The following is a 24,392-nucleotide window of genomic DNA, read 5'->3' as shown; positions in this document are numbered from 1 at the left end:
AATTCAGCGGCGGTATGGGTGGATATAAAAGATGGTTAAGTACAAAAAGAACTTGGTGAACTGCCGAAGGGATATCTGCTGTTGGTATGCTTCAGCCGCCAAGCTGCTTAATCAACAGTGTTTTGAACGTCAGGTGCGCTCTTTCCACTATCGCTTGCCCTGTGGAGTTAAAGGGTATACCATGAGTTAATTTCACATTCCATAACATACAAAATTCAGAAAATGTTTTAGAAATATATGCTGGACCATTATCAGTTTTGATGCGTGCAGGTTTACCCATGACTGAGAAACAGTGAATAGTGTGCTGGATCACATGATGAGCTGTTTCCCCCCTCATGGGCGTAGCCCATATGAATCCAGAGTGGGTGTCCACCGTGAGGTGAACCTTGGAGAGTGGAGCCAACACAGATGTGTGTGTGACATCCATCTGCCAACATGCCAATGCAGACGTGCCCCTAGGATTGACAGCATCAAAAAGAATGGCCAACGGTGATTTAGAACAAGAAGCACATTGGGAAACAATATCCCTTGCTTGGGCCAAAGGAATAGAAAACTGCTTTGCCAATGCTTTCGCAGGGAGGTGAAAGGTGTTATGACATAGTACAGGATCAGAAAAGAGAGAAAAGGCAGAAATGTCCCTCAACGCTGCATCTGCTCTTGCATTGCCCTCTGCTAAATACCCTGGGTGTGATGTGTGGAAGCGAAGATGTGCAACATAATAAGGGAACTCTCTGTGCTGAAGTAAGGCTTGCAGGGCAAGAAACAAAGAAAACAAGTCAGAATCCAAGGAAGGAGTTACATAAGATATTGGTAAAACAGCAAAAAGGCAATATACATACTGAGTATCCACAATGAAATTGAAAGGTTGAGCAGAAAAGGATTGAAAGGCAAGAATCACAGCCGCTAGCTCAGCTCGCTGAGCAGAAGACTGTGGAGGGGTAAATAAACATTTCCATTTTCCTCCCTCCTCCCATGTCACCCCCCCCTACTTTTTGTTCCATCTGTGAAGAGGGTCAATGCAGAGGGAAGAGGTGTGAGAGACAAGGGGGTGGCCAAAACATAGGTGACTTGTGTCAGAAAAGTCAAACGGTCATCCTTCGGAGGTTGAAAATTATGACACCTATAAAATCAGCCAAGGCGATTTGCACGGCAGCATTAGTGATCAATAAATGCTGCTGTTCAGTCTGTGAGAAAGGCAAATAAATTGATGCAACATCAAAACCGCTCAAGGCCATGGCGCGAGAACGTCCTTTAATGACAATGTCTGATGTGGATTCAATTACTGAATAAATGTTTTTTGGTGGGGTATGTGGCAAATGTAGCCATTCTATAATGCAGATAGTCTTCCTCTTGTCCATCTGAGCATATAAAATTCCTGTTGGCAACAATGGTGTGGCAAACACTGCCAGATGCAGCTTGTGTGCAGAGGCTTCTGTGATCCTGTCCACGAGAGTAGATCGCAGGTGCTGGTTAACGGCTTGTAATGCAGTGATCATTGCCGAGGTGACCTGAATTACATCTGCTGGATCCTTGTGTCCCGCGAGCGCCGAAAACAATGGTGATAATGTACTGGTGGGTAATGCAAGGAAAGAGCGAGCCCAACTTCAAAGAAGTTGCTGTAATTCCACAAGCTTCATGCTTGAAGGGATAGTCAATTGGGGAACAATAGGCAGCACTGCTTGTGCAGTGACTTTATGTCCCAAGTAAGTGGCGGGCAACATCAATTGAATTTTTTCAGGCGCTACGCAGAGTCCCGCTTCCGCCAATGTGGCAGAAAGTTCTTGAAAAATAGCGGGCGGGAGTTTCTTCACAGCTATTAAGATGTCATCCATGTAAAGATAACATATCACCTCTGGGTGGTGCATGCGGAAAGGTTTCAATGCTTCCCCCACAAAATGTTGACAAAGTGTAGGGGAGTTCCGCATGCCCTGAGGCAGGACAACCCACTGATATCCCTGGGTGGGCTGCGAATTGTTATATACTGGCAATGTAAAGGCAAACCGTTCCCTGTCTGCTGGAACCAGTGGGATGGAAAAGAAACAGTCCTTTAAATCAATCACCGCCAACTGATATTCACGCGGGAGCATATTTGGATTTGGCATGCCAAGTTGTAAGGTCCCCATTGGCTGCATTTGATCATTGACTTTTCTCAGATCCTGAAGAAGACGCCAAGACCCCAATTTCTTTTTAATGACAAAAATTGGGGTGTTCCAGGGGGGACGGTTCAATGTGGCCGAAAGTCAATTGTTCAGAAATAAGCTGGGCCGCCGCTGCGGATTTTTCTTTTGGTAGGGGCCACTGTTCTACCCACACCGGGGTATTAGTGATCCATCGTAATGGCAATGCCGTACGTGGAAGTGCAGGGGCGGACCTTAGAATAAATTTGACTCCAATTTGGTGTCTGCAATGGCCAAAATATCGCACCCCCATAAGGAAACTGGAATGTCCATTATCAACGGATAGAGGGTGATCTGAACCCCGCTATTGCTTTGGATGAAAATTGGGTGGACACTGCGCCGTGCCTGTGATTCACCTCCCACACCCATAACTTGTGTGGCTGGACAAGTGGGCCAACTGGATGGCCAAGCAGATTTCGCTACAACTGTTACATCTGCTCCTGTGTCCACTACCCCCACAATGCGCCGACCTCCCACTGTCAAAGACACAGAAGGGTGTGAGGCTGTAATGTCCATGGCTGCTGCAATCAGGGGTGGTTGTTCAGATGGGAGGAAGATGATAATTTTGCCACTGGAGTATTTGACTGTATCTGCATGGACGATCCACGTATAGCGTGATCTCAGGGAAATTCACATATGGTCCGTGTGTTAACATCGGTACCGCATGAATTCCTGCTGCTTGCGTGGATAATAAAGGCAATACCAGGCAAGTGGCATGATTGTCTAACCCTGCTTCAGCGAGGACATGAGTCTTTAAAGGGCAGAAAGGTAAATGGAATTCCACGTCCTGCGTCAGGCAAAGCCATGGTGCTGTTTCCCTAGACTCCGGGGGGTCCCCTATTGGTTTATCTGGGCCTGGGGTGGGCCCAGCTGCCGGTTTCCCTGCTGTTGTCCTTGCTGATTTCGGGCAGTGTGCTGACCCTGCTGTTGGTTTTGGGGAAGCGATCTGCATTGATTGGCCCAATGAAAGCCTTTTTTTGCAGATTGGACATTTGGTAGAAGGACGCCGGGGCTGTTGCGTGGATCTGCATTGCGCCTTAAAGTGTCCTGGTTTGCCACACTGGAAACAAGTTTTATTGGTGGCTACAGGCTGGTTTTTATTTAGCGCTGCCGCCAGCAGATGAGCCTTGTGGGTGGCTGTACCTACAGACTGACAAATGCGAAGCATGGCTGCTGTGTCTGTGGTAGGATTGTGTATTATTGGTCTCAATGCAACTTTACAATCCTCATTTGCATTTTCAAAGGCCAATTGTTTGATAATTACTTGTTTGGCTTCAAGATTATCAGCTTGGCGACTCACTGCTATAATCAGCCTGTCCATAAAGGAAGAATATGACTCTCTTGGTTCTTGCCTGATTGAACCCCATCTAGACTGAATACTGGTGGGTTCTGGAATTTTTCTCATTGCTTCTTTTGCAGCAAGAGCAGTATCCCTCAATAAGATCTGCAGCAGTGTGGCTTGCACTGAAGCCTGAACAAAGAGACCACACCCCATCATGGCATCTAGGACATCTGCAAGGGTAACGTTAGGGTTATTCCCTCTGACTTGTTGTAATAAAGCCAGAGCATAAGCACGGCAGGCGGTTTCCCATTCGTGGGCAAACAATACGCCCGCTGATGGAGATAGCACCGTACGGCCCAGAAGCTTTATGTCATCAGGGACCAAAAGCTGGGCGAATGTGGCTTCCAAAAGCGCCTGCGTATATGGGGCTTGGAGTCCATTGGTCTTTACTGACTGCTGCAACTCTTTCAAGATCTTAAAGTCAAAAGGTTGATGTTGGGCTTGGGTTCCTGCTGGAGCGCCAGCAGGGGGCACTATAACGGGAAATGCCACAGTATCCTGAGATAAGGAACAGGCAAGAACTGCATGTTGAAAAGGAGTAGCCGGTTCTGTTGGTGAAGGAACAGGATCATTGCCAACCAGACCATGATATTTTTTAAGAATTGAATCCTCTGGCGAGGAACTATAGTCCGGAGGCTTGGGGTCTGGTGGTGCTGGCAAGGCAAGTGCCGGAGCAGATGGCAACACAGCAGGCTGAATTAAAGAAGCCGGAGGTGATGTTGGCAATGCGGCCATGGAGATATTTTTTGGTGATAAAGAGCCCATGGCGTAATGAACCTTGCACCATGCATTCAGAACTCGAATGCCGATGCTAGGGTGCCCGTGAAAATGTGCTCCAATTTTGTCCCAGTGTTTTAATTCCCAAGTTCCATCTTGGGGATACCAGGGGCAATGTTCATCGATGGCCAGAATAAGCTGTATCAAATCACCCTCAGGAACTTCCAATTTGTTGGAGGAGAGGAGAAATTTTAAGTCTTTTAAAAATTTCTGTTGTGGAATAGACAAGGAGCTGCCCATTTTTCCAAAATCAAGATAAAAGGGATCGACTCACCAGGATCCTAAGATGTGTAGCGCTTGTAACCCTTGCCGGGTGTGGAGAGTCGATGGTGTCCGTTGTGTGGATCGAAAAGCCTCACACGGTTTCCTTTAAGTCAGCCTCACACAGTTTTCTTTTAGTTAGCCTCACACGGTTTTCTTTTAGTTAGCCTCACACAGGGCACCACTTGACGGAAACCAGCCATCACAAATGGTGCACAGCATAGAAAAAACACACAGAGAGACAGCAGTATTTTCAGGGTGGAGGGCAGCTCATTCGAACTTCTCTCCTCTCCGGTATATTTTTAATTATCCTTCGTCTCTCTGCCTGCATGGCCGTCTGCCAATGTCTCACGTTACATGCCCAATCATGGCTTTACAACACCCATCACCATATAAGGTAATTACTGCCCAGAGGGGGAACATAACTCCATATAAGGTTATGCACTTAATACACTGCAAGGCACGGACATGCAGCGTCACCGAGGTCAGTGAGGCACCAGGTGGCGATACAAGCCTTTGCCATGGCTTCATGGCTCCCACATCAAGAAGCATCCATTCTCTCAGCCAACAAAAAGCGGCTGATTCATAATAAAGTTTAAGGTCTGGCAGGGCAAATCCACCTCTTTCTTTAGCATCTGTTAATATTTTAAATTTTATACAAGGCTTCTTGCCCTGCCAGACAAATCTAGAGATATCTCTCTGCCACTTCTTGAAACAGTCCATTTTGTCCAAAATTTGCAATGTTTGAAACAAAAACAGCATCCTTGGCAATAAGTTCATTTTTATCACAGCAATTCGGCCTAATAGTGATAACTTCGAATTTGACCATATCTCTAAGTCCTTTTTTCACTTCAGTCCAACATTTTTCATAGTTATCCTTAAATAAATTCACGTTCTTAGCAGTCATGTTAACCCCTAAATATTTCACTTTCTTAACCAGTGTTAATCCTGTCTCCTTCTGAAACTTATCTCTCTCAATCTCAGTTAGATTTTTCTCTAAAACCTTAGTTTTCATCTTGTTCAGCTTAAAGCCTGCTACCTGACCAAATTCTTGAATCAATTCCAGTACTCTTTTAGTACTAGATTCTGGCTCCTGTAAAGTCAATACCAAATCATCAGCAAATGCTTTCAGTTTGTACTGTTTAGCTCCCACTTGTATACCTTTAACCAATTGGTCCCTTCTAATCATATTTAACAAAACCTCCAGGACCGATATAAAAAGCAATGGAGAGATTGGGCAACCTTGTCGTGTTCCTTTCTCAATCTTAAATTCTTCCGTCACTACGTTATTCACAATTAATTTAGCCTTCTGTTCTGAATAAATTGCACCTGTACCATTTCCAAAACCTTGACCAACCCCCATCCCCTGTAAATTCTTCTTCATAAAACTCCAAGAAATATTGTCAAAGGCTTTCTCCACATCCACAAATATCAGAACTGCTTTAGTATTAATCTTCACTTGGAGTTTTTCTAAGATATTAATTATGTTCCTCGTATTGTCAGACAAGTGTCTCCCCAGGAGAAAGCCCACTTGATCTTTATGAATTTCTTCTGCTAATACCTTTTTAAATCTTTTAGCCAAAATATCTGCAAAATTTTTATAATCCACATTAAGCAGTGATATGGGGCGGTAGTTCTTGAGCTGTGTCTTTTCAGTCTCTGTTTTCGGTATAAGTGTAATGTACGCTTCATGTCCCCCATCAAGATCAAATTATAGTCCAATTAGTCCAGTAAAGTCTCATGCAACTTTTTATAGAATTGAGATTTCCCCTTGTTCGGTGCATAAATTCCTACAATCAAAAATTTCTCTCCTTGTACTTGAATTTCAATTGCCAAAAATCTTCCTTGCTCATCTTTAAAGATGAATTTCGGTGATAGCCTCTCCTTTGCATAAATCACAACTCCTCTTTTTTTAACTTTGTCAGATGAGATAAACTCCTGTCCCAATCTTTTATTAATCAGTAGCTTCCTGTGTGCCCTTGTTATATGTGTTTCTTGTAAACAAATCAAGTCCAGTTGTTCTTTTTTTAATAAATGAAACACACTTTTTCTCTTTCGAAGCAGCCAAAGGGAAGCAGCCATTACCGATGGCACCACCTCAGAAGTCCTGTGTATATAGTTGTTTAAAATACCTCTGGAAGCACTTTCTAATTTCCACTGGATTCTGTATATTCTTTCCTTCCACTTCCAAATTCGTAATGGTGTTAAGTTTTTGTCTTTTTTTCATCTGCCAAGCCAACAGTTTTCCGCACTTATTTGCTGATTCAAATGTCTTTTGTCTCATTTGTTTGATCTTCCATTCTATTTCCTGATTCGTCATTTTCATATATTGTACTTGATATAACTTTATCTCTTTCAAAATCTCCTGCGACTTTGGTTTCGCCCTCAGTTTCTTCTCTCCTTCCTTTATTTTTCCCAGAATTTTATATTTTTTCTCATTTTGAATTCTCTTCTTAATTGCATTCTGTTGTATCAGAAATCTTCTCATAACCGCTTTACTTGCGTCCCAGATTACTCTTTTTTCCACAGTAGTGTTCATATTTATCTCAAAATAGTCTCTCAAAGTTTTTTCCTTTCGCTTCCAGGCAAATCCGCAACTGAGCGACCATTCGGCTTTGGCCCAGCCACTTTATCAGCTCTGAATCTACTTGTACTTGTCCTCCGCTCTTCCTCAGTAGCATGTTGGACGCCTTCCGGCCTGAGGGGCTCATCTTCCAGCGTCATAAATTTTATATGCCAGTTGTCTTTGTCCATGGAGTTTTCTTGGCAGGGATACTGGAGTGGCATGCTGGTTCCTGCTCCAGGTGGATCACGTTTGGTCAAAACTCTCCACTATGACCTGTCCATCTTGGGTGGCCCTGCACAGCATTATTCATAGCTTCTCTGAGTTATTCAAGCCCCTTCGCCACGGCAAGGCAGAGATCCATGAAGGGGGTCAGAAAAATCTACAGCCACACATTTCAGGGGTGCAAAGGGGACACAATCACTGCACAGCTCTGCTATTTAGTGAATGCAAATAGACTAATATTCTGACATAGCTCTCATCATTGCTCTTGTTCTTTTGTACAGCAAGATGGGGAAATGAGACCAGGTCTTAATGCCCTTTGACCCACCAAGAAGGCAGGGGAAAATAATCTAAACTGTATAGAGCCTGAGAAAGACTCAAACTATTGGAAGTCAAGTTATGCCTTTGAAAATTACAAGAAGCCTGAAACTTGAAAGTACCAGGTTGAATTGTTCAACTCCTGCTCTGTATGTGAGGTCCAGGAAACTAACTCTGTGCAGAACTTTGAAAAATCTCATGGTAAAATTGACTAAGCCCAGCACTGGCACTTAATCAAGTATTTTAAGCATTCTGTATTTCACTCTCCAGATTTTCTTCCAAACTGTGCTGCATTTCCTCTCATTCTGAGAGCTCCCCATTGTGAGGCAGAATGCTGTTTGCGTAGGGATTAGATGCAGCTCACTCCAATATAGGTGGGAAAGTTAAATTAAGGTGTCCGCCTTCAGCTCTCCCACCGTTCTCCATGAAGCATTCGTTGGAGAGGAGACTAATGAGCATATAGGCTGCAAAGCACAAGACAAAAATATATATATTTGATCCCTGCTGCCTGGCCCTTCTCACCTCCCTATTCCCTACCAAGCACTCACAATTTTTCTAGGTTGAGAAGCATAATTCATATTTGAAAACACGTTAAAAATAAAACACTCAGAAACAAGTTTGTTGGTGCAATCCAGTGTTTGGAAACTAAATATTTTTACTGAATGACTGGGTTTCCTACAGTTCCTTTACCCACAGCTGTTTCACCCAAACTCAGCTGGAGGCTGCAACCAAATTTTCTATGTGCAGGGAGTAATCATGCTGGGGATATTTTTGCCCATGGACTGCATTCACCAATCCTGGAGGAGGGGGGCAAAATTAAATCCTTGGGCATGCTGAATACCAAAATGGGTGCTCTAAAAGTGGGCATGATCACAAGACACCTTTAACACAGGGACACAATCTCACATCAGAGACACAAATCCTAAACACACAAACCATTAGTTCAGCTTGTGGTCCACCACGACCCCAAGATCCTCTTCACATGCACTGCTAGCAAGTCAGGTGTCCCCCATCCTATATTTGTGCATCTGGCTCCTCCTGCTTAAGTGCAGAACCTGACATTTGTCCCTATTGAAATTCATTTTTTTGTGAAAGTGAAGTAAAAAAAAGAATGGGAGTGCCTAAATGAATACTTTAAAAGTCAAGGTTCGAGGACAGAAATCTGGCTGAGTCTGGAATAACCTTGTGAAGTGAAAGGATAAGAAAGAGGGATTTATATTTAGTTGTTAGGATAGAGATAATAAGGAAAACAGGAAAACAGGAAAACACAATGAGAGATAAAGGAGGTGCTGTGGGATTGGTGGAAGTCAATGTTTGTTTTTCTTTTTAGTGTTTATATTATTAACTTGTAAGATATGGATTTGTTTTTTGTTTGTTTTTTGAATGTTAGTTTTGTGTTTTGTGTATTGTTATTATTCGATATCTTTTGTGGTGTTGTTGGGTGGAAAAATACTAATAATTTTTTTAAAAAAAATAATTTAATTTTTCTGAGTGTTTTCTTGGTACAATAATAGTGCATTAGCAGTGGATTTATTCTGCTTTGTTAGTTGTTCTGTACTGCTTCCCCAAGGCCTACCACAATACAGAAGTGCCCCCCCCCCCCGCCCCCACACACATTTGTGAAATGAAAAATTACGGTATTTGAACAGGAAGTTACAGCATACACAGTGACTAGAAATAAAGTGGTATGCATACATAGTATTGAAAACTGGACTGCTTAGGATTGTCCAAATGGCATCATAAGCACAAATCATCATGGATGAGAAATAAAAGTGATGTCTAGAGAGGCCCTTTGACTGCTCAGCCATTCAATCCTTGTATTTGAAAATTAACACGTAAATTTAGAAATAAAACAGCCAATAGGTCTCCTGTGAATTTGCCTCCAAAAACCCTGCAGCACCAACTCTGGAATGTTTCAGTGCTTGCAGAACTGAAGAACAGAAAACAAATGTCTCCTTAATACATGGCACCACCATATTCTCTTAATTCCCTGCACACCCCACATTAGCTTTTTTTTTTTTTAATGCTGCTTTTCAGAACCAAGGGTCCTCACACATTCAGGAAGTTGCATACAGAAATCACGGACTTAATTCAATGCCATCCCTGCCCCAGCTCTCCTGCTCCTTAAAGCTGCACCCGAGGGTTGGGGGATCCTTCAGAGACAATCAGGAGAGGAAGGTGAAGTCCTGTTGGATGAGTGAAAGGGCACTTGTCCAATGTTAGATTTCACCCACATATCTCCCCCCATTGCTCACACTTTGCACAGCTTGAATTTATCATCTTGGGAAAAGGTTTTACATGCTTTCATTGATTCCACCCTTATACGCCCTTATCGTTATACTCTCTTCTTCTTCTTTTTAAAAAATATACTTTAGAGATATATACATTTCACTGATTTCACAATCGGTTTGACATTTTAAAACTTGACTTCCTTCCCCCTCTTTCTGCGGTTCCTTAAATTTATTTTTAATATCTTCTGCATATCCAATTTAACTTATTTATCTTCTTTATATATATGTTCTTATGTAGCGGCAGGTTATTACAATAATCCTGCCAGTGTTTTTATCTGTTTACAATATATCTCTAAACATTCAATAAACCATTTCCATTATAATATAAAAAGTTTGTTATCTTGATTTCTTATTCTTCCTGCAAGTTTTCCCATTTTTGCATATTCCGTAAGTTTTTTGTATCCATTCTTCCTTTGCTGGGACTTCTTCTTCTTTCCATTTTTGGGCAAGTAACTGTAATCACATACATGAACAAATTTCTACACAATTTAGGTAGTTCTATCCCTATAATTCCCAAGAAAAAGGCTTCTGGTGTGTTTTTCTTTACAAACGTTATTTTAAACATCCTTTTCATTTCATTGTATATCATTTCCCAGTAAACCTTAACCTTACTACAATACCATCACATATGATAAAAAGAACCTTCTTTCTCTTTACATTTCCAACATTTCTAAATTTAGTTTTATACATTTTTGCCAGTTTACTTGGTGTTAGATACCATCAATGTATCATTTTCATATAATTTTCTCTTAAACCATAGCATGCTGTATATGTTATATCCCTATTCCACAATTGTTCCCATGCTTCCATGACTATAATATGACCCGTATCTATTGCCCAGTGTATCATTGAGGATTTTACTCACTCATCCTTTGTCTCCCATTCCAACAATATTTTATACATTTTAGACAGCATATTTATATTACATTCCAACAGGTCAAAGCACAATACCCTCAATCCTCATCTTTATGTTCGTTTCCTCAACAATCCCTTATTTGGCTCTCTTTTCCCCCTTTCCTAGTTGTTGATTTCCTCCAATATTTCTCTTGCTTTGTAACGTCAGACAGCCCAATTTCATTTTTACAAATAATATATACAAAGCTGAACGTATAACTTCAGCCTAAATCACATCAAATGGTTCCAGAAGCAATATAATTTTCTTAAAACTTCTAAAAAGGTAGCATTTTCACTGGAATGAAGTAAACATCTATAAACCATTTTAAAAAGACAAATAGCCACTCAAACAAACATTGGACTCTCTTCAAATAGCTTTTGCACCCTCTTGTGCTTTATTTCACATTAATATTACAGCAGAAATGGTCATAACAGAGCATTGTAATCAAATCTGTTATCTGAATGATTATGTGGAATTTGCTGGTTACAAATGCAGAGTAATGATGTGATACATAGAAATCTGTGTAACTTGTACTTCTACTTTCATGGAATTTTATGTGTCCCACCCGCCCGCCCACCCCACTCCTGCCCAAGGTTTTTGATATCCACATAATACTCAGCTTTATCATATAGCGGTAAAACAACAAAAAGTACATATGGTGGAAGAAGGAGTAAATGGCAGTAGTGGTGGTGGGGAGTGGGTGGTGGTCTGGTGAGAGGAGGAGCCCTGTCCAGAAAGGCCAACAGAATGGAAACTATTGATCCCCCCCCCCCCATAACAGAGAATGATAACAGAGAATGAACTGCAATGCCTTGCAGGGCAGATGGGAGTGAAGGCCCAAATGCCCTCAGTCTGTCTGCCAGGCAGATGCAATGCCTTCTATCATACTGCTTTCACTGTCTCATAGCCCATCAGCAGTACAAAATGAAATTATATATATTTTTTTTATAAATATTTTTATTACATTTTCAAATACACAGTCAAAGATATAAAAGCCGTAGACAGAAAGTAAAAGAAACAAAGAAAAAAGAAAAGAAAAAATAATCCAATTTTCAAAAACATTTTTCCATAACCAACTGGACTTCCTCGCGTCTCCCCCACCATGCGTTCTTTACAATAAAAATGTCAGCAAATTATTACCTTATTTCATGTCTTAGTTTGTACCTTTCAAATATTATACTTTTATATTTAAAATGCTTTTTATCAATTACTTATACTTTAAATCAATCATAGTATTACTTTAAATTTCAACCTTTTCTTACTTATAAGAAAAGCCAGTGTGGTGTAGTGGTTAAGAGCGGTAGTCTCCTAATCTGGGGAACCGGGTTCGCTTCCCTGCTCCTCCACATGCAGCTGCTGGGTGACCTTGGGCCAGTCACACTTCTTTGAAGTCTCTCAGCCCCACTCACCTCACAGAGTGTTTGTTGTGGGGGAGGAAGGGAAAGGAGAATGTTAGCCGCTTTGAGACTCCTTAAAGGGAGTGAAAGGCGGGATATCAAATCCAAACTCTTCTTCTTCTTCTTCTATAACTTATTTTCCGGTTTCACCAAATCTAATCGCTGAAGCTAACATTTCCAAATCGTGCAGTTTTTAACATTCATACAACTTATGATATTTTTGTAAATAGTCCTTAAATTTTGAAATTATAAATTGGTCCATCTTTATAATGTGATTGAGTAGCCACAGATTACGCAACATTATATTAATGTTTCTTGATATCTGGGGATCTCCATGGAGCTTTGAGAATGCAATGCGCATTGGAATTTTCCCCTTCCTGCTATCTTAAAATGTATCCGAAACTAACTGTTTGGAGTCCCTTTGTTAGTTTCAGTTTAGGAAGGAAGGTTTGAGTTCACTGATGCAAAAATTAGGAGTAATATAAGGCAAAACAAGGGCTTTGACTGAAGGCATGTGGGAATCCTCTTTCTAAATCTGATGCAGATTTGTTGCCTGCTTTGAGATGTCTGCTTGTTTCCACTGTGCTCTGCTTTTATATTTGTAAATTAAAATAAGATTTCTTACATCTCCATTCTACCTATTTGACTTACCCAGAATATTTAATTCACAGGGAAAATGCATTGTCTCATTAGAATTAATGCTACTCTGCATCTGACAGAAAGACCATCGTGACGGAATATTGACTAGTCCCAGATATGGGTGGATTTCCTAAGTCTGATCTATTATTACTTTGGATCTCCTAAATTAATTATTGATTGGCTTTTCCTGGATCCAAGTATAAGCATGCTCATCATTAATGGGATGCTACTCAGATAAGAAGGGTCATTCATTTAGAGCCGGTCTTTTGAGCCAGAAACAGAAACACTGCATGAACCAGACATCATGGCTGACTCGAATTTGGATTAGCAGTGGGCTTCTTGTAGTCAATTGACACATGAAAAATTACTCCGTGGATGTTATATTTTGAAAGTTTAAAGAGTGAATAATAAATAAGTTAACATTTGCAGGCTCTTTGCAGACAGCTCCAGAGCATGATAAGGCCAAAGGTTGCCAAATAAATCTTCAGTTCCCAATAAATCAAAGCTTTAGTGAGATGATTTAGAATCAAGAAGTTCAAGAATATTTAGAATCAAGAAGTTCTCAGGAACAAGAACTTGAAGGACAGTGGGAGAAACCAGGGGCAGAAGAAGGGTGGGTGCTGTCCGCCCCAGGTGTCACCACTGGGGTGTGTGACAAAATGCTGGGTGGCACTCACCGCATGAGCTGCAGTGTGTCCGAGCCATGCGTCTCTCCTGGGAGAGACATGGTGGCTTGGGCGCACGCAGGCTCTGCGCTGCTGAAACGGTCCAGCCGCTGCCTCCCTCCAGCTGTAGGGCGGCTGAGTGGGAGGAGGCAGGCAGACTCCGGAGGCCCTGCGGTGCGCCCCGTCCCTATGGGTGGCTCACCCCGCCCCTGGGTGCGCTGCACAGGTGCACGAGCAGCTTCCTCCACTGCTGGGAGAAACCACACGGTTTGGTAAATTATCACATTATTGATTGAGAGAGGGAAAACCACACCCACACAATTGACACAATCAAACAGCAACAACATGACAGCCACAACAATACAGAGCAACTTTGCATGGGCTCCAGGAATGGCATTTTTGCTGTGAGACAGGCAACTCTCACATGATGCCAGGTTGGAAACAAAAAGACTGCAGCAGGCCAAAGCAAGACTCCTTTTACCTCTGGACCCCCAACCTCTCACAATGCCAATTACACACACACACACACACACACACACACAAAGGACGTAGCCACATGATGCTGACACAAACCCCTCCACTAACTCTATGCAACAGAACGGAAGAACAACACTTTCCCCCATCTCCTCTCTTTTCCCCCAACTGCAAAATGTCTATGACAAAAGTGTCTCTCACTACATGCAAACGAACCGCGAAAAAGACTCTATGAATTGAAAGTGGAGAAAAAATATGTACTTTTCTCCGCCTCCTTTAATAAAAAATAATTTTTAAAACACGAGGTCATAGAGCAGCTGTGTGCATTTTATAGCAGATCCAGTTGCTGTTGCCTGGAGGCCCCATCTGCTGAATGCTGCCTCCTGATCAGCTGAAGAGCTCTTTCTGGGCGAGGGGACTTTCAGTTGAGGGACCTCTCCACATGGCTGTCTTGATCACCAGAAGGGTCTGTATATCAGCCCTTGAGGTCTGGGGGGGGGGAGTGGTGTCTCCTTCGGGTTCAGAGGAGGCTCTGAGCAACAGAAATGCATTTTAGCTGGACCAGGGAGTGGCTTAGTCTGCTCCTCACAGTTGCAGTTTCCAGAGTACTCTGCCTATGAGAAGTCCTATTCCAGGTCATAACACCCAGCTTCACAGTACCAACACACTGGCCTTTCCTCTAGGCCTACCCTCCTACCATCCCAAAGTAGAGAAAAATCTAGTAGATAATTTTGTGATGCTAATGTCAGCGGCACTTGATAACACACGAGTCTGTTTAATTAAAAGGGTTGGTTTATTGCCAGACAAAACACATCAGGTGGGAGCGCTCTCTTCAAGCAGCTTCCATCACAGTCATGATGACTCGACTGAAATTTCACTTTCTTTCTTCTTCCTTCTCGAGCAAAAACGGAAGTGTGTCCTTTTCCCGTTCTCTTTCTTGAAGTCCTCCCTTCCTGTGGGTTGGGAAGCTCACAGACTCCCCTCCCCCCCTTTGACAAGCTGTCGCTTCCTGTGCATTCCCTCTCTAGCACATTAACTTTCACCCACTGAATGCCTGCTTGTTTCTTTGGCTATTTGCATTCCATTGTCTCCCTCCCCACTTTCCTCCATCTCAGCTGGCATGTCTTCAACAGACAACTTCCTATTCTTCACTGGGGGTTCTTTGATCCTGACAGCTAATCAATATTCCATTCCATTGAGACTTTCATTCAAATTGCCAATGGCCAGCCTTCTAGGCAAGCCTGATAAACTTTGGCATTCATTCCTGTGGCCTAGACTTATTTGGCTGCCTCAGACCATCCCAGACGGTTGCAACTATATCAGAGAGGCTGTCAGAGGATGGTGGGGCCAAAAAGCAGCACTTGCTGGGTGTCTGCAATGTCCCTCTTGCAGCAGGGCACTTAGATCACCAAGGCTACACCCTCCACGTGCAATAATAATAAAAAAGTAGTGTCAAACTACATGTGTTATTGATGTGCATTGTGTACCTAAGTTTCTTAGGTTTCTTACATTATTATTTTTTATAAGATATTTATTGAGATTTTTTAACATATTACAATAAAAATGGAAAAAGAAAAAGAAAAATACAAAATAAAAACAGTTAAAAACACATTAATTTTCCGTTTCTTATTTTCCTTAAGCTTATTTCCCCGGACCTCCTCATACCTCCCTTTTTTGTATTCCACTTAGATTTATTAGTTCAGCAAATCCTTACCATTAAGCTTTTACCCATTTATAAGCCTTTTTTCATATTCTCTTAAAGCATTACAGCTAGAAACCACTTAATTTCTATCCAACATCATTCTAACATTCATTAATTTTACAATATTTCTGTAAATAATCTTTAAATTTCTTCCAATCTTCTTCCACCGACTCTTCTTCCTGGTCCCGGATTCTGCCAGTCATTTCTGCCAATTCCATATAGTCTATCACCTTCATCTGCCATTCTTCCAGAGTGGGTAGATCTTGTGTCTTCCAATACTTTGCAATGAGAATTCTTGCTGCTGTTGTAGCATACATAAAAGAAGTTCTATCATAGGTTTCTTACATTAATGGCATCTTTAGGGGAGGGGTGTTACTGTTATTATGGTCACAGATTGCAGGAGGTTTTTTTTCTTTCTGACCCATTTCCAGAGATGGCTAAGAGGTTTGAAGCCATGTGTGATTTTCCTGGGTGGTCACAGCTAGAGAAGGAAGGGATAAACTTTCCTTTGTAGTTGTAATTAATTTAAGAAAAACAAATGATGTAGCTGCATGCTATACATTGAGTAGTGTGTAGTATGTCTTTTTGTATCCCAATTCACTGCCCATGTTGAACCTGAAAAATGGAGAGAAGCCTTGGTTTTCTACCATCTTTGCTCATGAAAGTTGGACTCATGGCCTCCCTGCCCAGTTTCATCACTGACATCAACAAAGAGGCAAGTTTTGATTTAGTTTGAACTTTCAGGGGAGGGGCAGTCAGTGAGGCAAATATATGGGTTTCCTTGAGGCAGAGCTACAGTGGTTGCAGCCCAGTGGTCAACTCAGTGTTGCCTGACTTGGGTAAATCTTGGCTGAACTTGTATCAATGTGGGCAGGAGGGACAATCTGAACAGTCAGCTTTTGATCAATGCATTCCTCTGATAAGATTTTACTTGACAAAGCTGTCTAAATGGTTTTATTTGACACAATGTGGGGATTAACGAGAGACACAGGGTATTTAGACAAATTAAGCAAAAGACCAAAGTGAAAAGTGAGTGGTTGTATTTATTTGATTTGAAAGTTTCATTGCAGATGCCTGCAGAGATACTAACCTCCCACTGAGACACAAAGTCCTCTTGTTATCTGACGTGGATGAGGTTTCAACACTTTGCAAGTTGTTTCTTGCTGATAGGATACATGCATGACATGCTACTAAGAATTTGGGCAAAATTCTGCAGCATCTCCCTACTTCTTCTGCCCTGGCTCTTGACAGCCCTGCCCCTGTTCATCTGGGGAGATTCCCATCCCATGCCAGGCTTGAATGTATTTCCAGTGCCAGCCCCCATGATCTTGATAGGCCCACTGGTGGAAAGGATGTGATGGAGCAGCTTGGCTCACTGCGACTCACCATACAAGTTCTCTCAACTTTCCTTTTATGTAATTATTGTGTATACTTCCATCATCTGAATACACTTTATTTGATTCCAACTAAAAAGAATGTTTCTTTAAAAGAAAAGAAAGAAGATTAAGGCTTTTCTAACACTGATGTTCCAACTTCATTGTCTGTCAGATGAAAATCTGCTTGATTTGTTGTCAAGGATAAAGCTGCAATGGAAAAGAATTAGATCATCCTGGTAATACATTTGAGTTATCCATGTAAGCATTTTATTTGGTGTTCAAAATATACATATTTTAAATCTTCAATCCAATTAAAAAACTGGGTTCTTTACTATCAATTTGGTTCTGGTTAATTTACTTACAGTACTTTTACTGATGTTTATTATTGAGATGTTTGATTTAATTTACAACTACTTTGTTTTCACAGATGAATTCTTCTTAATGTAAAATCATTAGAACATTCATTAAAGTTTATAATTTCATTCCAAGCAACCCATACTTTTTTTTCTGAAGAAAGACTCAAATGTTTGTCTTTAATTAATAATTTTCATTTTACTAATACCTCTAATTCTATATTCTCCCAAGCCAATCCAAGGTATATGGACAATGAGAGAATAAAAGCATCATTATATCAGCTTTTTCCTCCTCTCCCTGGGTTAAGAGTTGCATGACACAGGTAGCACAAACAACAATTGTCTCCTTTTCTCCTTAGAAAGAGTGTGGATAAGAATTCAGAAGCTATTCTGGCCTTAGTAAAAGTATAAACTTGTAGACCACTGGAAACACCTCCTCAGCAGAAATAAACACTGTCTTTAACTCCTCCAGAGGATTGGGAACAAATCATTTTAAACAATCATATATATGAATTATATATAAGAAATGAACTAAATTAAACAAACATGAGCATAATGGCAGGTGACCCTGTACTCATTATGGTATTTGTTTGGGCAAAATGACTTTCACAAGCATGAAATAAAGATGGATGACTTGGGGAAACTAGCCCATTGGCAAGGGCTTAAATTGGAAGAGCTAAATATATAGAATGGCAGAACAGGCAACTGTTGGAGAGTCATGGAAACAATTGAGGGAGTTTATATGAGGTTTCCATTCACGAAGAGTTCTGTTTATGGTGCCTCATCGACCAAGGGCTCTTCTGAAATGAAGGACTACTGACCTGGAACCAAAATCCAATGCCAACTGAGATTTGATGCTCTATAAGGTGAATTCCATTAAACACCATAAACTATTTGAAAGACATTTCTTATCACAAGGCCAAGTGGAATTTTTACAGCTCCATGACCACACAAGACATCAGTAAGCAGGCAAGACTATGTATCAGAGGTACATATGATCTAAGAAACATTGCTAAATAAAAAGTTCCAGCTGAACTGGAAGCTTCCCTAGTTGCTCCTAATACAGGGAGGAAGGCATAGTGGGACCCCTTTGTTGGAAAAATGCCCTGGGGTGATCCTGCAAGCCCCCGGAACTCTGAGCATCCTCCAGTATGCACAGCACTGGAAAAGGCATTTCCCTTCTTTTCCAGGGTGCTCCAGCGACATAAATCAGATGATTTATGCACACCAATCTTCTGGCAAAACACAAAAAGAAGAGCGAGACATCATAGATCTAATCTATTATTTATTTACACACTATGTACAGACAAAGGCATAATGGCGTCTGTTCTCTCCAGCTCTGAGAAAACAAACAGACAGAAATAAAAGCGAAAGTACATTGTAATAGTACCCGCAGCGGAAGAGATAAGACCGTCTTCCTTTCTCAGACTCGTTCCAGACAGGCATGTGATTTACAACAATCTCATCTGCAGCATCGGAGGCATGAAATACTAACAGCCTTTTCACCAATGAACTACACCATGGGCCTACCCTGACACCAAGGGGACAGCTTATTTCACTGCCACAACACAGGCACAAATGTGGACTTGCTGTATTGTGGAGTGAGCTCAATTTAGCGCATAACTTTAGGTGCATAATGTAGGAGGTGGAAAAGAGATTTGACCCACATGTGAGTAATTAATAAAAAGAATTGGCTGGGTGCCTGGATTCAGAACACAGGGCTTTGCACACTGTCCAGTGGAAGAAAGCCCTAGCAGAGTTAAAAACACTCTCCAAGTTAACCAGCAGCATAGTGTGGAATATAGATTGTTAAACCCTTTTGCACATCCCATTTAGTCTGCCTTAAAATACTTGCCCCCTCTCTCTAGCTCTCTAGCAATGATCAGACATTGTTAAGTAGGTTTAAAGGCCTTACTTACTGAATCCAGTTCTGATTCATACCTTGTTCCATGTAGCAACAAGGAGAACACAAGTAGATTTCCCTTGCATGCAAAATGCAGCATATAGTTTCAAACCATGTAATCATTGTCAATTACATGGCACAAAGAGAGGGTGAGGAGGAAAGAAAAGCAGCTTCACTTCCTCTCTTATGAAAGTAAGGGGCACGACCCAGCTGAGACTAGGAACAGAGCTCTCTGGTCTTAACCCCTTTGTGCACTAACTAGCACTCCTGCATAGTCATATTTGAGGGCAATTTCCCACACATACAACCAGCAAGGATTATCACTGATCGTTTACTAAAGTGAAATTTCAAGATGAACCTGAAATTTCAAGATGAACTTCTCAGAACCAAATCAATCAATGTCAAGAATAGACTATGTTTGGATAGCCAGTGAATTAACACCAAGAGTGACAAAAACAGAAATACAACCAAAAATACTTTCGGATCATAATGCAATAAAATGTGAGATAAAAGAAAGGAAAAAAACCTTTCGATGGAGGTTAAATGAGAACTTATTGGATGATCAAAAAATAAATGAGAAAGTGCAGAAGATGTTGACGGAATATTTTGTACATAATAGTAACAAAGAAACAAAAATGAGTGTGGTATGGGATGCTAGCAAAGCAGTAATGTGAGGCTTCTTCATACAACAGAACAGCATCAAAAATAAATTCAGAGAAAAAGGAAAGAAAGAAATACTAAAACAAATAATGGAAAATGAGAAGAAGCTAGTTAAAAACACAAATAATGTGAAAATAAATCAGAATATTAAAATACTACAAAGTCAATTTGCAATTATAATAAATCAAGAAGTAGAATGGAATATTAAAAGACTGAGGCAGAAAAATTTTGAGTATGCTAATAAATCTGGAAAATGGCTGGCATGGCAGATTAAAAAGAGAAAGGAACAGAAAACAATTAACAAGATCACAGTGGAAGGAAAAGAAGTAGACAATCCGAAAGAAATGAGGAAAGGATTTGTGAACTTTTATAAACAATTGTATAAAAAGCTGGAAAAAGTGATGTAAAGAAGATAGAAGATTTCTTGAGACAGAAAAGGGGTGCAACAAATTCCGACAGAAAAGAAAGACCAACTGAATGACTCAATTCAAACAGAAGAAATTAAGGCTGCTATAAAATAGGTTTTTTTGCGCTACCCGGGATTTGGGCTGCTGCCTGCTATCCACAAGCCTTGGGAGCCTGGCGAGATAGCTTCCTGAAGCCTGGAGAGCAAGAGGGGTTGGTGTGCACCGACCCCTCTCGCTCAACAGGCTTCAGCGAAAGCCTGCATTCGCTCCATAGGACGCACAAACAATTTTTAAAGAGTGGCAAAAAGTAATTTCAAGATATATCTGGCAAGGGAAGAAACCGAGAATTCAATATAAGTTGTTAACAGATGTTAAAGAAAGAGGAAGCTTTGCCCTGCCAGACTTGATATTGTATTTTGAAGCATCTTGTCTCTGTTGGTTAAAGGAATGGATGTTGTTAGAAAATACAGATTTGTTAGATTTGGAAGGTTATGATAATAGATTTGCTTGGCATGCATATTTATGGTATAATAAAACAAAAGTCCATAAAGGATTTGGAAACCATATATTCCGAAGATCTCTATTAGAAATATGGGATAGGTATAAAAACCTATTAGAACATAAAACACCACAATGGTTATCTCCATTAGAAGTAATTGTCAGGAAACTGACATCAGAGCAACAGGCGAAGGAGAGGCTCTCCAATTCTGCAGGGGAAGTTACTAGCACTAGGGGGAGACGCAGCTTGATGGAGGGGGAAGGAAATCAGCGTAACACCAAAGATCCAGGAGAGCAAATGAGAGAAGAGGTGGAAGGGCTCCGGGATTCTTCCTTGGAAGTCAGTGAGGAGAGCCCTGGTCCTCCACTACCCACGCCCTCCTTGCGCAGGAGACTCCCGCGCAATGAGAGGCGGAGACAATTGGGAGTCAAACAACTCTTATGCTGGCAAAGGTTTAAGAAATGCCCACAGACAGATTCTGCTAGCGACTGAGGCAGCCACGCTGAGATGGGCTGTGCAGTCAGGACGGTTTAAACCAGGCAGCCAAGCTCCAAAAGGGGACAGTTTACGCACGAGTAACTCCAAACCACTACAGCAATCTGTCTGTCTCCGAAAGTTGCTCGTGCGCAACAAGTAGGCGGCATCATGAGTAAGACTGGAGAAGTCAGAGCCACGGAAGGGGCTGCTGGAGGACAATCACTGGAGGAGAGAAACCGCGACTTGGAACAGCATATAGCCCTCTTGACAGCGAGGCTGGACGAACGACGGTCTCAGGATGCCCAGGGGAGGCCCACCCCCATAGCAAGGAAGGTACCAGGACTGGTGCATAAGTTTGGGGGGAGGCCTCAAGATTATGGGGTGTTTAGAACAGAAATAGAATACACCTTGAAACTGCAACATAGCGATTTTGAAGATGACGCAGCGTGGGTTGCCTATATTGTGGGGCACCTGCAGGATGGGGCTAGAGAGTGGATGAGGCCCCTTATGGCGACGCAAAATGCTGCCATGCAGGACCTGGGAAAATTTTTCCAGGCAATGGACGCAATGTTTTCCAGTGATGTGCAACAAAGTGTGACAAAACGGGAACTGATGAACTGTAAACAGGGAGACCAGTCAGTTAGAGACTACTGGACACGTTTTGCAATGATAGTTCACCGTCTCGGGTGGCAGCTGGACTCTGAACCCATACAAATGTTGTTTGAGGAGGGGTTGTCACCGACGGTCAAGGATGAGCTTTCGCGCGCACCCTGCCCGCAGTCCATGGACCAGCTGACCAAAGCTGCACTTGCGATTGGTGTACGGCAGGAAGCGCGGGCGCAGGAGAGGCGGGAAAGGAGAGAGCAGCGTTGCCATGACTACCGCATTCCTGAAATACCAAGGTAGCCTTCCCCGCCGGCAGAGCCAATGGAAATAGGTGGTGCGCGCGCCCAGGAGGTTTCAAACTCCAGCGAAGGTCGCAAGAGGGAGGGGAAGGACGTAAAAACGACCAAGAAATGTTTCCTCTGCCAGCGGCCAGGACATTTTGTCAGAGTTTGCCCGCAGAGAAAGGCCTGGCAAGGAATGGTGGGGGCCATGGGGGGTGAGGAGGAAGAGAAACAGACACAGGAACAGGGAAACGGGAACGCTTGGCTGCCAATCAGCGGGCACAGCAGCCAGGCCAGCAACCAGTAAAAGTGCCCAAACCAGATTCCCCAAGGGCAGCGATAGCTATTGAGGTGGTGCTAGAACTCCCGAATGGGCACCCAGTCAAGGTTCAGGGGATGCTGGACTCGGGGAGCTCCTGCAATTTCTTCAGCAAGGACTTTGCATTAGAGCACCAGCTCCACTTGCTACCTTTGGATTTTCCCTTGCAAGTAACCACCATTGATGGGAGGGAGCTTATTGGAGGGGAAGTGACCCACCAGACCCCACCAATGAGAATGAGGGTGTCTAGGCACTCAGAGACGATCGCCTTTCACGTTGCCTCACTAGCAGGCCCCCCAATAATATTAGGAATGAGCTGCCTAGCACAACATGATCCTGTGGTGGCGTGGTATCAGAGGACAGTCAGCTTTGGGTCAGCCTACTGCCTGGAACACTGCCTAGGAGGGGAAACACCCAGGATGAGTGTCACCCGAGTGGCAGGAATGGCAGTGGGACGGAAGGGGGAGGTGCCACCACAATATGCTGATTTGAAGGAGGTCTTCAGTGAGAAGGAGGCAGATAGGCTACCACCCCACAGGCCCTTTGACTGCCAAATCAATTTGCTCCCGGGGGCGCAGCTGCCGGTGGGTAAGCTGTATGCCATGTCAGACAGGGAGATGAAGGAGTTACGGGAGTTTATTGACAAGAACCTAAAGAGAGGATTCATAAGAGAGTCGAAAGCAGTGGGGGGCAGTCCGGTGTTTTTTGTGGACAAAAAGGACACGGATAAACCCAGGCTTGTAGTGGACTTTTGGGCCGTAAATTCGGTGTCGGAACCAGTGACTTTCCCAATGCCCAGAATTGACGACATTTTGACGAGGGTGAGGAAGGGAAAGATTTTTACCAAACTAGACCTCAGGGGGGCTTACAACCTGATCAGGATGAGGGAGGGGGATGAATGGAAGACCACCATGTTCACCCCCCTAGGGGCCTTTGAATATTTAGTTATGCCTTTTGGATTACAATCAGGCTCCGCCGGTTTTCAAGCTTTCATGCACCATGTGTTGGGGTCTCTGCTTTACAAGAACTGTGTGGCCTTCCTGGACAACGTCTTGATTTATTCGGAAAGCGAGGAGCAACATGTACGAGGTGTCAGGGAAGTGCTACAACGATTGCAGAAACACCAGTTGTGGGTCAAGCTAGAGAAATGTCAGTTTCATGCCAGAGAAGTGGAGTTTCTGGGGTACAAGTTGTCTGACAAGGGCTTAGCGATGGACCCAAGCAAGGTGCAGGCAGTGTTGGAATGGAAGCCCCCAAGAACACGGAAGGACGTACAAAGGTCCCTAGGTTTCAGCAACTTCTATAGGAAGTTCATAAAGAACTTTGCTCACTTGACCGCACCCATCACGGACTGTCTCAGTAGCAAAAAGAAGTTTGTGTGGACAGAGGAAGCTCAGCAGTCCTTTGAAAGATTGAAGAAGGCGTTCGCGTCGGAAGAGCAACTATTACACGTAGACTTGGAGAAACCCCTGAGGTTAGAGACCGATGCGTCAGACAGAGCCATAGGGGCAGTCCTTCTGCAGCCCGGGCGGGGCAAACAGGAATGGAAAGCGTATGCCTTTTTCTTGAGGAAGCTGAGCAAGTCGGAGCAAAACTATACCGTGTATGACTGAGAACTGCTCGTGACCTCCGCTGCCTTTCGTCGTTGGCGTCATCTACCGATAGGGGCACAGCACAAGATCCAGGTTTGTACAGATCACAAGTACTTGGAATACTGGAGGACCGCACAAGTGCTCAACCAGAGACAGATTCGCTGGGCACAGGAATTCCCCAAGTTTTCTTTTGAAA

The 24,392-nt window shown here is 42.6% G+C and overlaps 1 protein-coding gene across 1 annotated transcript in view; it reads right to left on the bottom strand.

Moving 5' to 3' along the window:
• Window positions 1-2,134: 2,134 nt before the first annotated feature.
• Window positions 2,135-24,392, bottom strand: part of LOC310706001 (endogenous retrovirus group K member 21 Gag polyprotein-like) — a 293,977-nt gene continuing 271,719 nt past the window's right edge. Inside the window, exon 2 of the mRNA XM_083501260.1 lies at window positions 2,135-2,270. The gene's annotated coding sequence lies outside the window, so the exon portion shown is untranslated. The remainder of the gene's footprint in view (window positions 2,271-24,392) is intronic.

The sequence above is a fragment of the Podarcis liolepis genome (genome assembly GCF_965112155.1).
Source record: "Podarcis liolepis genome assembly, chromosome: 4".
Classification (NCBI taxonomy): domain Eukaryota; kingdom Metazoa; phylum Chordata; class Lepidosauria; order Squamata; family Lacertidae; genus Podarcis; species Podarcis liolepis.
Note: the sequence above shows the minus strand (reverse complement) of the source record. Positions and strands in the feature narration are given on the sequence as shown.